Source organism: Macrosteles quadrilineatus, unplaced genomic scaffold, assembly GCF_028750875.1.
Source record: "Macrosteles quadrilineatus isolate MER2022 unplaced genomic scaffold, UCM_ALF_1.0 Scaffold_9__3_contigs__length_116548681, whole genome shotgun sequence".
Taxonomy (NCBI): domain Eukaryota; kingdom Metazoa; phylum Arthropoda; class Insecta; order Hemiptera; family Cicadellidae; genus Macrosteles; species Macrosteles quadrilineatus.
In genome coordinates this window covers 42996288-43010780 of record NW_026542602.1, presented here as the reverse complement: position 1 = coordinate 43010780, position 14493 = coordinate 42996288, and the positions used below count along the sequence as shown (strand labels likewise).

At 35.6% G+C, this 14493-nt stretch overlaps 1 long non-coding RNA gene across 2 annotated transcripts; it reads left to right on the top strand.

Moving 5' to 3' along the window:
* Positions 1-4774: 4774 nt before the first annotated feature.
* Positions 4775-9568, top strand: LOC129004387 (uncharacterized). 2 transcript variants are annotated; one of them, XR_008491701.1, is made up of 3 exons: positions 4775-4880; positions 5773-5949; positions 9211-9568. It is a non-coding gene; the product is annotated as an uncharacterized LOC129004387 (long non-coding RNA). The 2 variants fall into 2 exon arrangements; XR_008491702.1 differs by lacking the exon at positions 4775-4880 and adding an exon at positions 4916-5027.
* Positions 9569-14493: the final 4925 nt, after the last annotated feature.

Here is a 14493-nt window from a genome sequence, read left to right as displayed (position 1 = left end):
CATAGGTTAATCCTAAACAGTCAAAAAGTTTGCTGATATAGTATTATAACAGTTTGCTACAAATATTTACTTAGGAATTGCTCGAATTCGAGCAACAGGGACACTAGTACTTATTAAATACGCAAGCAGGAATTTTGTGACAATTACTCCTCCGAAACTACTGAACCGATTGACAAGTTTTTGGTGTCATTGGAAAGAGCGTAACGTGAAGTTGTGCAGGAAACTTTCTTTTTAGGGAAATAATTAGAGAGTGAGGCCCTGGGGCCCTTAAAAAGTTTCGTATTTCTCCATAAGATTAACATGGGAAACAAACATTGTTTTGAAACTCCAGCTGTTGTCAAAAATTAAATATTAATAATTGGTCTCCATGGAAGCATGAGAAAATTAACAATGTTTACATTTGCTTTGACATTTAAATGTAAACAACCAGAACTGTCAAATGCCTATTTCACAATTTTAGGCAGCTGATAACAAAAATAAAACAAGTATGTGGTAGGTTTATTTAATCTTAAACTTTATGATAGATTATTATAAATCTATTTCAATAATTAATTATGAAACAAATTTTTCCTGTTGCGAAGCAAAAATTAATAGTGAGAAGAAAAAGATATGTTGTAAACAGTCAATGTGTAAATTATCGAAGTTGTATTAAAAATGTGTATAGTTTTGGATGTTAGTTTGTGTTTCATGATATAAGTTATTAATTATTGAATTTTTATTAATGATATAAGTTAGTTATTAAATTTTTATTTTAAGGATTTGGCATATGACTAAGCCTATGATAAATAACACCATTTCAGATTTCTGCCAGTTTTTGCCTAACTCTGTCCTGTAGAGTTTAAAGTAGCCTACACCTTATTGTCTACAAATTGGCTAAATAACTTAGGTACGGTACTTAATAAAATCTGACAGCCTTTTTACATTGACCTTAAATTGCAAGCTTACCTTTTCCCGTCCATGGGCAGTTTGATTGTTAAAAATTCACCCTTTAAAATGGAAAAGGACTGTTATGTAAATTGTAAGTATTTCCATTGGTTGATAATATTTTAGTTGGCTCTTTTGCTCTTTTAAAATCATTGGAAATTATGACTGTTATAAGTTTTCAACCAAGTTATTTGTTTTTAAATAACTCCTGTACTTCTTTGCAATTGCTCGATTTCGAGCAACATGTACACTAGTATATATATATATATATATATCAAAATCGAAGACTCCCAACAAGAGGTCCCTATTCGCTTTCTACAATTATGATTTCAGAAACCCACTCTACCGACAAGAGTTTTTTTTTATATCAGATTTCAATGTTTAGGCCTATGTAGTACTAATCACCCTGATAGTAGGGCACATGGTTGAACAGCGGGGCTAGTTCACGAAAATCTTTAAACAGTTTGAACCATCTAAAACACAAAATAATTTTCTACAAGCTACCAGCGTAGTTTTAGAGGACGGGAATGACATTTCTCTGACACTGTCAGCTGTCTATTGTCCCCCACCTCGCACAATTTATATTTTAGGATTAGTTTTTCCAACAGTGTCATTTGGAGGCTTCTGATTGACTATAATGAAGGTTTACTAATTAAAAAATTAGTTTTGTTCATAAAATAAAATTATAAATGCCTCAAATTCAATTTTATGATTTTTTTATTGTGAAATCAAACCGTCATAACCTAACCAAACTAACCAGACTTGCTGATAATGCAAAATCTAATGAAGGTTTAATCGAAATAATAGTTCTCATGAAATAAAACTATAAATGGGTCAAATTCAGTTTCATAATGTTTTAATTAGAAAAGTAAACTGTCATAACCTAACCAAACCAACCAAACTTGCTGATCATGAAAAAAATCCAAGACAAAAAATAGTGCCGCGGGTGGGATTCGAACTCGGCTCCTTCAGTTTATCAACCCGACACTCTATCCACTATATCACCGAGGCAGCATATGGTATCAAACCGCAGGGCCAGATCTAGACAATTTTTGAGTGGGGGCAAACTAAAATTTGTCCCCCCTCCCCCCCCTGTAGTCTACTGGGTGGGAAAATAATATACCCCATCTGAAAGCATTCGGAAATAAAGTTTTATTTATCGGTTAAGAAATAGATCAGTAATAGTTTTTCAGGTAGCAAGGCTAATAAACGTTTTTAATGTTCATAAATTGGAAAACCCAATTTTTACTTTCTTCCCTTATACATAGTACAGTACCTATACCGTATGGAGAAAGTATTGTATTCAAAATCTTCCAGTTTGAGTTTTGAGTAGATCCGTTTTGGGTCTCCCTGAACCAAAAAAGTGGTTTTTGAAGTGATGTGTGTCTGTATTTTTTTTTTTTTTTTTTTTTCTTATTCTGAGCTCTTAAGGCTCAAGGCTTGGATAATTGCTCCACGCAGCCTGTTCGATGTCTAATGTTAACTATTACTCACTGAATCCTTCTGTGGTTGTCTTTGGGCATTTGACACTTTCTGTAACAAAGGTTAGGTTATGTTAGTTACACAGTTTACAATGTGTGTCTGTATGTGTGAATGTGTACAGAGCTACAGAACAGACTACACCAGCTGTAGTCTGATTTTGTTGAAATTTGGTATGCAGGTTTAGTAGGTACCGGTACTAATTCATGGTATCTCCAGGCGTTTTTCATGTTTTTGAAATTTAGATTTTTAATGGTGATTTTCCCATAAAACAACAAAAAAATCAGATTTTCTTGAAAATGGCCTGAACCATTTTGATAAAACTTTAGTATGTTATAACTTTAGTCCTTTATATTTTGAACAAAATGGTTCAAATCCCATTTCCATAAAAATTACGGTTAAAAAGTTATTGTAACTTATGTTATTTTCTCATAAAACCCCCATAAACAAATCTGATTTTAGGAAAAAGTCGATTTTGATTAAAATTAATGTGTGATGGTCCTTATAATAAAAAAAGGTGCAATCCCCCATTGCTGTAACGTAGGCCTACGGTTCAAAGGTTTTTGCAAGTTTTGTGATTTTTCCCTATAAAATAGCATAGTTGCTCCCTCCTCTTACCAATGATAAAGGTTGTTGACAAGCTTATGGGAGAAAGTATTTGTCAGATTGCTGATATGGTACCGTTTATTATCTCATAAATCCCTGTTCCCATAACCCATCAAATTGGGCCAGTGCCTAACAATTCTTTTTTTATTACGGTACTGTATGGCTGGACTTTGTTACTACAATTAATTAGGGTAGGTACTTAAAAGAACTAAGTTACAAGGAAGCTTTTGGCTTAAATAGGCCTAACAAAAACAAATATAAATCCCTAGGCCTACAGTACTTTTTTCCTACCACTGCATGAAATTGATCACATTGCTACGTACCCACGGCCGCCTTTAACTACAGGCCAGTGTTTCCATCCGCAAGAAAAAAATATCCCTGGGCCAACGTCAAAAAATCCCTAGTTATCCCTAGTCCGTGTTCTAATAATCCCTCCAATTATCCCTCTTCGTCAAATCTAGATAACTTATTATTTTTGCAGCAATACTAATGGATATCATGTATAGCCACCTAAAATATGGTAACTGGTGATAGTATTCTTCAATATCCCATATTATTTATAAAGTAATACTATATAAACAAAACATTTTTGTACCATTAAAACCACGGCCATCTTTAACTCCAGGCAGGCCGCGGCCTGGTAGAATTGGCAACGTTGCAAGTACCGTAGTATTGTTTAGCGCAAGACGTACTATAAGTTAACATGGAAATAAAACATAATATAAAATCGAAAACCAAAGCAATATAAATTGAAAATCTATTTCTGTACATTCAATGTGGAGTCAACATTTTCATAGCCCAGTAACCAAGCTTTCGTATTCTTAAAAAAATACATAAATATCATTAGCAGCGTTCTCCAAACAAACACCTTTTACAACACTATACTTGCAATTAACGGCCACTTCGAAGGCCGCGGCCTCCGGCCTGGAATTAAAGGTAGTCGTGATTAAAAACGGTCTATGTTGTACAAAACAAGATTAATTAACTAAAAAATTAAACAAATAGTTATTTTTAAAATTGTATAAACTAATAATAATTGTTATTTATAAGTATTTACAATTGTTTCAAAAATATTACTCAAGTGTCCAAATTTCAACATGGCCACCATGCCTTGGTGAAAAGGTTACACCAAGTTACTAACCAAAAAACATCACAGAAATCACCGGCAAACAAAATCAAAACTAAAACAAACATTCGACATTGACACAGGGCACAGGGCAAGAAAGAAACAATTTACGGTAATCTAGATCCGCCATTCCATTCCACCGACCAACTCCAGCCCTTTGCTTGTTTCGTACAGTGTTGGCTGTTACTCTTCCCCTTGTGTGTTCCGACTTTGAAACACTACGTCACTACCACTACCTACAACCATAGATAAAACATACTCCTTGAGGAAGTACGATATATGCTAATCGATTTGTAACCAAAACCTAGGGAAAAAGTAGTATAATCAATGTGTTATCAATACCTTGCAGAATTAGCCAAAATAGGTCCTTAAAAATGTTGAAATACAGCCATAATGTATTATTTTATCAATATTTCAATTTTATAATGTCAAAGGCCTGAAATCCCTAGAAAATCTAAAAAATCCTTCAATTTCGCTGATTATCCCTGGTTATCCCTCAATCCCTTTTCAATCCCTCGAAGGCCCTAAATATCCCTAGAAAGGGATTTTTATCCCTCAAATGGAAACACTGCTACAGGCCGCGGCCATCGAACTGGCAACGTCGCAAGTGGTGCTGTGTCACGTGACTGTTTTGTTTACATTTTGTTTGGATTGGAAGCAGCCGACGCCGACACGCACTTTTAATATTTATTTACATTTACACACTTTGCACTGCACTTGCACTTGCAGAATGCAGACCAGACAAGTAAGTAAAGTACAGTTGTATAATCAAGTAGAAGTAGTCTGTTGTTATTCAACTTGTACAGTACATTATTTTCACAAAATATGCTAAGTTAATTAATTATTATTTATCTAAATCATTTGAAGAATCGAGTTTTATCAGCAACAATACGTAAGTTTGATTTTGGTAACAAAAACTAAAAACTATAGATTAAAGAACCAGCTCAGATTTCAGTTCTAATCTTATTGTCAAATTGCCAATGTATTTATTAACTTATTAAGTAAGCCTATTTTGTAGTTTGGTCTAGGCATTGTCTTTATAAATATAGCCAACATAGATCTGAAAGTAGCATCCATAAATTGCGTATATTTAATCCCTTCATAAAGTTGAACGCAGATAAATTTAAATGTATTTTTTAAAGTAATAATTGAACAACAAAATGACCTTCACGAAAGTATTCGTGCTACTGACCTATTGTCTTAACTTTACAGCATTATAGACATTAAATTTATGATCCAAACCGTGTCTGTTCGTTTAAAGCCTATCATTGGCCTGTTCCTGTTCTAAGTTAAGTTAGTACTGTATTCGTGGGTTAGACATAGCCTATAGAAGCATTACATAGTTAGTTTCTCTAAATTTTTGTCCAGACAAGGTAGTATCAGGGAGTGCCTAGGCTAGGCTTCACTGTGGACATCTAACTGATAACCTATTTAGTCTACCATGATCATTTAATGCTTAGGGAATTAAGTAACAGGCATGCAGGCTCAATGGTTCAATGTAGGATAATTAAATCTTAACCTTAATGGCTTCGCCAATTATTGGTATCAGCCCTAAATGAAAGAGTTGAATAAAAAAAAACTTGTCTGGATGTCAATGTATGTAGTAGAGATCATCTAACTCATTTATGTTTTACCAGGTTGGATTGCTGAACAGCATGGGTGAAAGATTTCTACAACAGTACATCTACAGTAGATGTAACTAGTAACTAGGAGGATGGTGGTTGAACTAATTGCTACAACATTTTTCCATTCAGAAAAAAATATGGGGACCGAGCAAGGCTAAACCAAACAAATGCAAATGCTACTTAATGTTGGTAAGTTTAATGAAATTACATCCGTACCTACATGGCTTTGCCAATTATTGGTATCAGCCTAAATGAAAGAGTGAGTTGAAATGCACAAACTTGTTTGAATTTCGATGTAATAAAGATGCAATCTTGTTTTTTACAATTGTTTAAAGGGAACGGAAAAATCAGTTGTTTGATCTGGGTAACTATTATTAACCAATTAAACTAAAAATTTGAATTAAAAAAATTCAACTGCATTTTAACACATTCAATGCGGCGGGTCCACCGGTGGGGGAGCGCGCATTGCATTGTTTGCCGGATCAGTGTGGTTCAGCCATTGTCCGGGGAACGTTGTAATCTTTACCAGCCTGTAGCTTATAATGCGAGCTTTATTCTGGTGTAGGTTGGTACAAAAATTGCCCGTAAAATCCCGTCTGGCAATGCTTTTGTCCCGTTTTCGGGGATATCTCAATTCGAGCCGTATTACAAAGACTCTGGTTATTGATCCAGGCAGTGCTGCTACCTTTGGGTGTTTCAGTGAACTACGTCCACTTTCGGAGTAACGCAGAACAATCACCACTGCTCTTTTGTGATTCGTCTTACTGAGATATTTCAATACCAATAGCGATCGCTGATTCAGTTCAAAGCGCGTCGGGGCTCCGCCCAGGCCTCGCCGCAATTGGCGAGCGCCTGTTTAAAGGTTTTCAGCAGCGGAATGTGTTAATTATTTACAGCTTGCAGACTAATTAAAAGTGTAATTCAAAATAGTTTTTTATTTAAAAAAAATTTTATTTTATTTTTTTTTTTTAATTACATTTGGGCCTAATTAATTAGTTTATAATAGCTACCCATATCACTAGTGGTGATCTATTAAACTTATTGTTACATTGTTGTCTAATGTTAAACTGGTTAAACATAGACTAAACATTCATAATAGCTCAATAGACATAACAGTAAATGATATAGCCTACCTAACTTATATAATATCTAACAGATTAGCCTAACTGAGACGGGTAACCATTAGCTTCAGTAGAAATAAATTTGTCTTAGTGTGGATTTATAATTTATTATAATGTCATCATGAATAATACCCGAGATCACAGCCGTTATATTATCTACCGTTACTTACTTACGCACTCCTGTGGCCATTTAAACCCTAGGCGGTCTTTGGCCTCGCCAACCATGTGCCTCCAGGATCCTCCATCTTCTGCCAGCTCTAGGTTTCCTCCCATTCTCCTTAGGACTTTTGTAACCTTATTAATCCATTGCATCCTTGGTCTTCCCAATGGTCTCCTATCCTCCATAGTACCTCTTATCACATGCTTTACTATCTCTCTTTCACCTGTCTTTTGAATGTGGCCCAGCTATCTCAACCTTCTACTTGCCACTACCGCAATAGGTACCTATCTAGTTCTCTATGAAATTCCCTCAACGCCCTATTTTTTTATTCTCCACAAAACTTATCTTTTATCGGTCCAAAAAACGCTTCTTAATATTTTATTTTCAAAAGTATTAAGTCTTTATTGGGATTTTTTAGTGAAAGAACAAGTCTATAAACCGTATAAAACTTACGTACCTCATAACGCGTTTTCAGTCTTAAAAAATTAGTCTGGGGATGACTAGCTTCGCGTCAAAGACCCATTATCAAATCCACATCAAACTGGAGAGTCTATAATCCGACAGAGGTCTTCATCAAAATGTATATGCAGTATATACGAGTCGACACATAAAGCTCAAATTTACACATAGATACAAGCCCATTTATATACATTTAAAAAGCTATTGGCCGGCCACATTCGTTCACATACTGGATAAACCGACACACTGACACAGTTTGTATGGCGGACACGATGGAACTATCCACAGTTCCATCATGTCCGACAAACAATAACTAATCGACACAGGAACTATGGATTTCATTACAATATTAGGCAGTTTTAGGTTAAATTCCCCCTCCCCTAAAACCGCCTTAGAAATATTGTGGACAAATCCATAGTTCCTGTGTCGGTTTGTCCTGTGCGTGAAAGAATGTGGCCGGCCTATAGCTTTTTAAATGTAAGTTAGGTACTCATATCCGTGTGAAAATTTGAACTTTGTGTCGACTCGTGTATATGTACGTTTTGATGAAGACTTCCGTTCCGTCGGATTATAAACTCTTCAATTTGATGTGGATTTGATAATGGGTCTTTGACCTGAAACTAGTCATCCCCAGACTATTTTCAAGACTGAAAACAGACAGAAGTACGTAAACTTTGTATTATTTTGTACACACAGTCTTGGTGGTAAGAATGTATAAATTTTATTAAGTCAAAACTTGATTTTTCTGCTGCTTTGACTCTTTTTTGCATTTCAACATCAAATTGACATTCAGCATGTCAAAAGAAACAAAAAACGTACTATAACATGTGACCTATCTCATTCCGTTTTCGGTCTATGTTTTTGTATTTGATTTTTACATAAACATTCATGACTCCTTAACTGTTTGAGCTAGGCCTATAACTTTGACATTTTGTAAAAATGTTCCACTATGGTTGCAAATATGAATAAATTGAAAATAGTTTGTACCTAGATGGTGTGGAGAACTAATAGAGTTTATTAGGTCAACATGATTTTATTAATTTTCATTAGATACATTGGAGTGTAGTAAACAGTGTTAGCTTGAGAATTAACATTTTAATTTTTTTCAGCCAGATACATATATATCCAACTAGCTGTACCCACGGGCCTTGCCCCGTTTAACTTCACAAGTGAGCTTGTTCGCATGGCTCAATCACGTCCTGGTTGAAGTTCGTTCGCTATGTTCACTCACCTTTTGGTTGAAAATTAGCTGTTAATAAGCTAATGTTAATTAGCTAAATTAATGTTAATTAACTGTTAATTAGCTGTCAATCTTTTACATACATAAATGTAAAAGAAATAATAGTGCTGCACCCTGTTGGTAATCCTTGTAACTTTAATGCTATTGAACATTATAGAACAGAACCAACTTGTTTAATTGAAACAGCTGTTAAGATTCATTAATTCCATTTCTCATAAGGTTAACATGGGAAACTCCAGAGCCACTGGGGCGGAGCCGATTGGACGGATCACGAAATTGATGGTGTATAAACCTATTCCATGAAATTCTACACGTATGTACCAAGTTTCGTGGCAATCGGTTCAGCGGTGTCTAAGTTTATCACTGCCAAATATATATACAAACATCCTCTTTTATACTTATAGATAATTTCTAGTACTGTAATTGTTTATTAATTAATGCTCTATGAATATTTTTTGTTCTTATTTCAGATAATAAAAACCTGCCGTTGGAATGGATCGAGTTGATGAGATTTACGCCTTTCATGCCATTCCCCATTGTCTTGGAACTTTTCAGTCAAACTTACATCATCCTCATGAAAATGTTTAATACATACCACAGAGCTTGCATTGGGTTCCCAATCTGTTCTAGAAATTGCACGAATCCACGCCCTACACAATTCAGGATTCTTCGGAAAGAAAATGTACTAGTAACTCCTTCATCTTTTACACTATTTCTATAATTTGATTTGCAACCAGGAACAACACATGCTCGAGGCATCTCAACATCACTGTATTACTTGTACTTCATAAATAGTGAATAACACGAATAAACATGGTTTCTAATTTACTTTGGTAACTTAATTTTACCCACTTCACTGGTGAAAATACCCAATATAACTCACTTAGCTCAGTGAAGAAATAGGCCTATGTACCGGTATTTATCTATCTTATGGAAGGATTATTTTCAAAATACCTATATGAATAGACCAATTAAATAGATAAAATACAAATTTGACAGATATTAATGAATATTAAGTATACGATGATAAGCCTATAGTCCTGACCAGTGTTGGGAATTAGCGCGCTACAAGTAGCGCGCTGTTTTTTTTGTAGTGTTAGCTGTAGCTATGCTTCTTTTCAAATTTTGTAGCTAGAGAAGTAGCGAGCTACTTTTTTTAAGTAGTTGTAGCGGAATATTAGCTACTTTCCTCGCTACTTATATATTTCTTGAGCTATAGTGATTTTTATCACAACCTTACTCTTAACAACGTCTTTTGAACTAAAGTTTAAAAATAAATTAGACTTAACTAGGCCTACTTGTATGAAGCCAAAATCTAGACGCAGCTGTTTTATAATTTTTCTTTGCAGTTTTGCATAGATACTGAGGCCAAAGAGTATTGATTATGTTGATGTTAAAGACATTTTTCACTCTCATTCCTTTAATTCGCTACTCTATGGTCACTCTATCAGACCTAACCGCTCGACGCAGACGACGTTTAAAAACTATTAGAACAGAACAACAGAACTCTAGTTACAGGCTATTAAACGTTTGTGAGTTTGACAAGTCTAGTTACATAGGCTAGGTCTAAACTTAATTCTACAATTGGCTGTGACTGTGAGTTAAGTTAAGTAGCCTATGATCCTATAATTTTGTTTTGCAACACTAAACTTAGCCACTTACAACCCTACTGTCACATCTTCAACGGTCTTCTGTAAGTTAACTTAGTTTGCTCTTACATAAAGAACAATTTTAACTAATTCAATTACCTCCTTCGTGACCGAGACCAGCGATGTGTTAGTTAGGTTAACCTAACCTAACTGGCCAAATGAAATAATCGGTACGGTATATCAAATAGGCTAATCTAGGCCTTAAGGCTTAAGTTATATAGATATTTATCATTTGAATGAGTGTAGGACAGAGACTAAAGTGCAGCTATAAGTTAATATTTAAGTTAAAATAAAGGGTTTAGGCTTACACACTTAAAGTTGACAGGACATTATCCAGTAGATGACACGTCAACTAAGCTAACCCTGTTGAATAACCAAAATATCGCATAATATTCCTAAAGTTAATAGCCTAGGCCTAAGATAGTGTTAGGCCTATCACAAACAACTTTAAACCCATCAACTATACCAATATCAAAGCTTGTGTTAGCTTAGCTGTACCAGTAGATGCCAATGACAGGCCTGTGGGCCTAAACTATTTGGCCTACCTAAGTTAGGCATATTACTCTAAAGTTTCAAAAGTGATTTATAATTACCATATCCCCTAACATAGGCTAGCTCTAACTTAAATCAGCTTGGGAGACTGAGATGAAATTTTTATTTGATCATCCTTGTAACTTACCTAGTCCAACCAAAGCCAAAGCCATAAGAAAAAGAAATAGGCCTAATGAGTTTTTAGATTAGAGGTTTTTCTTTCAACGGTTAGGGTGAAACTGTAGCTTCACAAGATTTTTTAAACACATTGCTCTACTGCCACTGTTACTGGTAGACTGGTATAACCTTATCAGAATTTTTGTTTACTAGGCTACTAAGTTAGTGAGCTTTCTGGACGGCCCTGCTTTCTGTCAAGTAAATCTTGCATTTTCCTTTAACTACTAAGTAGCCTACTAACCAACAGAACAGTCAGAGTTGCGAGAAGATAAATTATTTTGAACTACAAGGCTAAAACCGGGCTAACTTACCTAGTTTTGAAATGCGAATTTTTTTAGAATAGGATAGGCTAGGAGTAAAACATTGGACGGATTGGTCACGGGGCTAGTAGGTTAGGGCTATAAAAAACGACTCCGGTTTGATTGTAGGAATAGATTTTCAATTAAAATCGTTTTGGTTTAGAACACTATATGTTTTATATTAAATATTTTAATGGATTTATAATCATACATTTAAATTTAAATAAATAATCCGTAAATTACTGAGCTGGTGTCACTTGCTTTCCATGTTATCTTATGGGACTTCCGGGGTTGGACAGCACCACTTGCAACCAGTGTTCCCAGATTGGCCGTAGTCAAATATCGTACACGCGGTCCTAAATTATCGTATTTCACGAAAAATTATCGTACAATTTTAAATAACAATCGTAACTGGCTTGAGTATTGAAATACCTAATAGACTTATATATTTTTTTATTATAAATCTCAAAATCGCCATAAAACCATATTATTTTTAGTTTTGCACGTTGTAATCATAGTAGGTAACTGATATTATGTGAATATTTCTCAACCTCAACACAAACACTACACCAGTATTTTCCTTCCACCATGCACTCACGGCCACCTTTAACTACAGGCCGCGGCCTGGTAGAATTGGCATCTCCACAAGTGGTATGTTGTTCAGTGACAGACGTCCCATAAGATAACATGGCAGACAGGTGATATCAGCTCATTAATTCACACTTTATTGATTTCAATTTAAATTTATAAACATAAATTTATTAAAATATTGAAAAAAGACATACAGAATTGAAAACCGAAACAATATGAATTAAAAATCTATTATGTACATTTTAAGCGGAGTCAATATTGTCATAGTCCAGTAACCAATATTTCGTTAATACACAAATACCATTAGCTGCTTCACTTCCAAACAAAACAGCTGTTACAACACCTCTTGTGATGTTGCCACTTTGAAGGCCGAGGCCTGGAGTTAAAGGCGGCCGTGCGTGCACCCGTGCACCATCGATCTCTAAAATAGAGATCGATGGCGTGCACTACTACACCAATAATTCGCCAAATGGGCGAGATTATGTACGGATGGTCTGTTCTTATGGTAACAGACTTTCTCGTGGTGTAGGAGAAGCAGAAGAAGCGAAGCAGAAGCATTCAAGCAGTTTAGAAGCACATTTCATGGAAATGGTTTCGTTTTAATTTTATTCATACTAACAGTTAACTTATAGTTTTCATAAGATTGATTTTTTATGTATTGATTTTTATATCCCATCTCTAATAAATACTGAGTTTTGATTTAAAACAGCAAAAATGTTTCCAAATTTTTGGGTATAACCTCCCAAACCAATTTTGTAAAAGAGTACTATTCAATTGCCCAAATTATCGTACAAATAGCATTATCGTACGGTGACGTATCGTACATCGTACGGGAGGCTAAATTATCGTACAAAACGATAATTATCGTACGTCTGAGAACACTGCTTGCAACGTTGCCAATTCTACAAGGCCGCGGCCTGTAGTTAAAGGCGGCCGTGTACGTACCTGTAAAGGTCGATTCACACACATCAGTTACCGGTACAACACGTTGCAGTCCAGTCACTTCAGGCACGTCACAGTTAACAAAAATATTCTTTTATGGATTTTCTATTGCGCTATCTACACTCATCCGTTGCAGTTCCGTCCGTCACTCTGCCAGCGTCCGTCAGTCAATTTCAGATTTCTTTTCGCCGATATTTTTGGATTATTCGGACACCTGACGGACGTGTTTTAGGTTAGAAAATAGTGTTTAGTTATTTAAATGATTGTGTTGATATTTTGAGTACTGTTTGTAACAATCAATAAGATGGACGATGAAAATGTAATGGAATATAGGTCTACAATTTAAATTTTTTTTCTGTAAATTACTGTAAATATTAGAGACGGAAGACTGACTGTAAACTGTAACCAACTGACGGACAGTTCACTGAGAAATTGCGGATGCAACTGAGACTGAACTGTAACTGGACTGTAACGGAACTGTTACTGAACTGATATGTGTGAATCGACCTTAAACAGAATGCAAAATACAGTAGGCCTCCTAGGCGGCGGCACGGTAGTGAGGCAGGGCGGCATGGCGCCTTGACTGGGTGGGATGGCGATCAGCTGAAATTGTAAACAAACTTTGCTGTGCTGCTAACTATGCTATTAGGGCTCTCAGTGTTTTATACTCCGTTGCAATTTATATTGATTGCTATTGTAAAATTATTGTTTGTTTATTACGTTATGCAGTTTTAAAATTACTTAATTGACGTTCCTTATGACGTTTGGCTCATTAAAAACTTTTACAAACTGTATTAAACAAATTTTCTGCAACCAGAAACTTGCCGCCCCTCAACCCTGCCGCCCGGGGCAACCGCCCCCTCTGCCCCCCCCTTGTTCCGGCCCTGTCAAACCGTATCGTTGCGGCTTGGGTGATCCCTCAGTCAATCAGAAGCCTCCAAATAACACTGTTGGCAAAACTAATCCTGAAATAAAAATTCAGCCCCCCACCTAATGTTAGATATTTTTCTCATCTCTTGGCACAAAATCATTGCGGGTGAAGACTGTAATGCAAAACACACCCACTGGGGATCAGAACTAATAACGGGGACAGCTCACTTACTCTACAGATCATAGACTATACGAGCTTTGTAAATAATATTGAAGGTTCACTTGCACTACAGGCTCGTATACTATACGAGCCTATCGAAAATAAAAAATAAATGAAGAGGGTTCACTTACTCTACAAATCATTGTGCCTATGAGCCTCGTGTATTATATTTAAAAATACAGTAGGAAGGTTCGCTTACTCTACAGATCATAGTGACTATGAGCCAAGCGTACGAATTATTTGATAATTCAGGAATCGGCTCGTATAGTATACGAGCCAAAATCATGAATCAATATAAATTATAGGAATAGGCTCGTATACTATACGAGCCTGCAGAAAAATATTAGATGGCTCACTTACACTACAGATCATTGGCACAATGAGCTGTAGAGTAAGTGAACCCTCTTCAAAATATTAGATGGTTCACTTACTCTACGGCTCATTTAGCTACTCGTTGCGCGGTTTGCGTTCGTG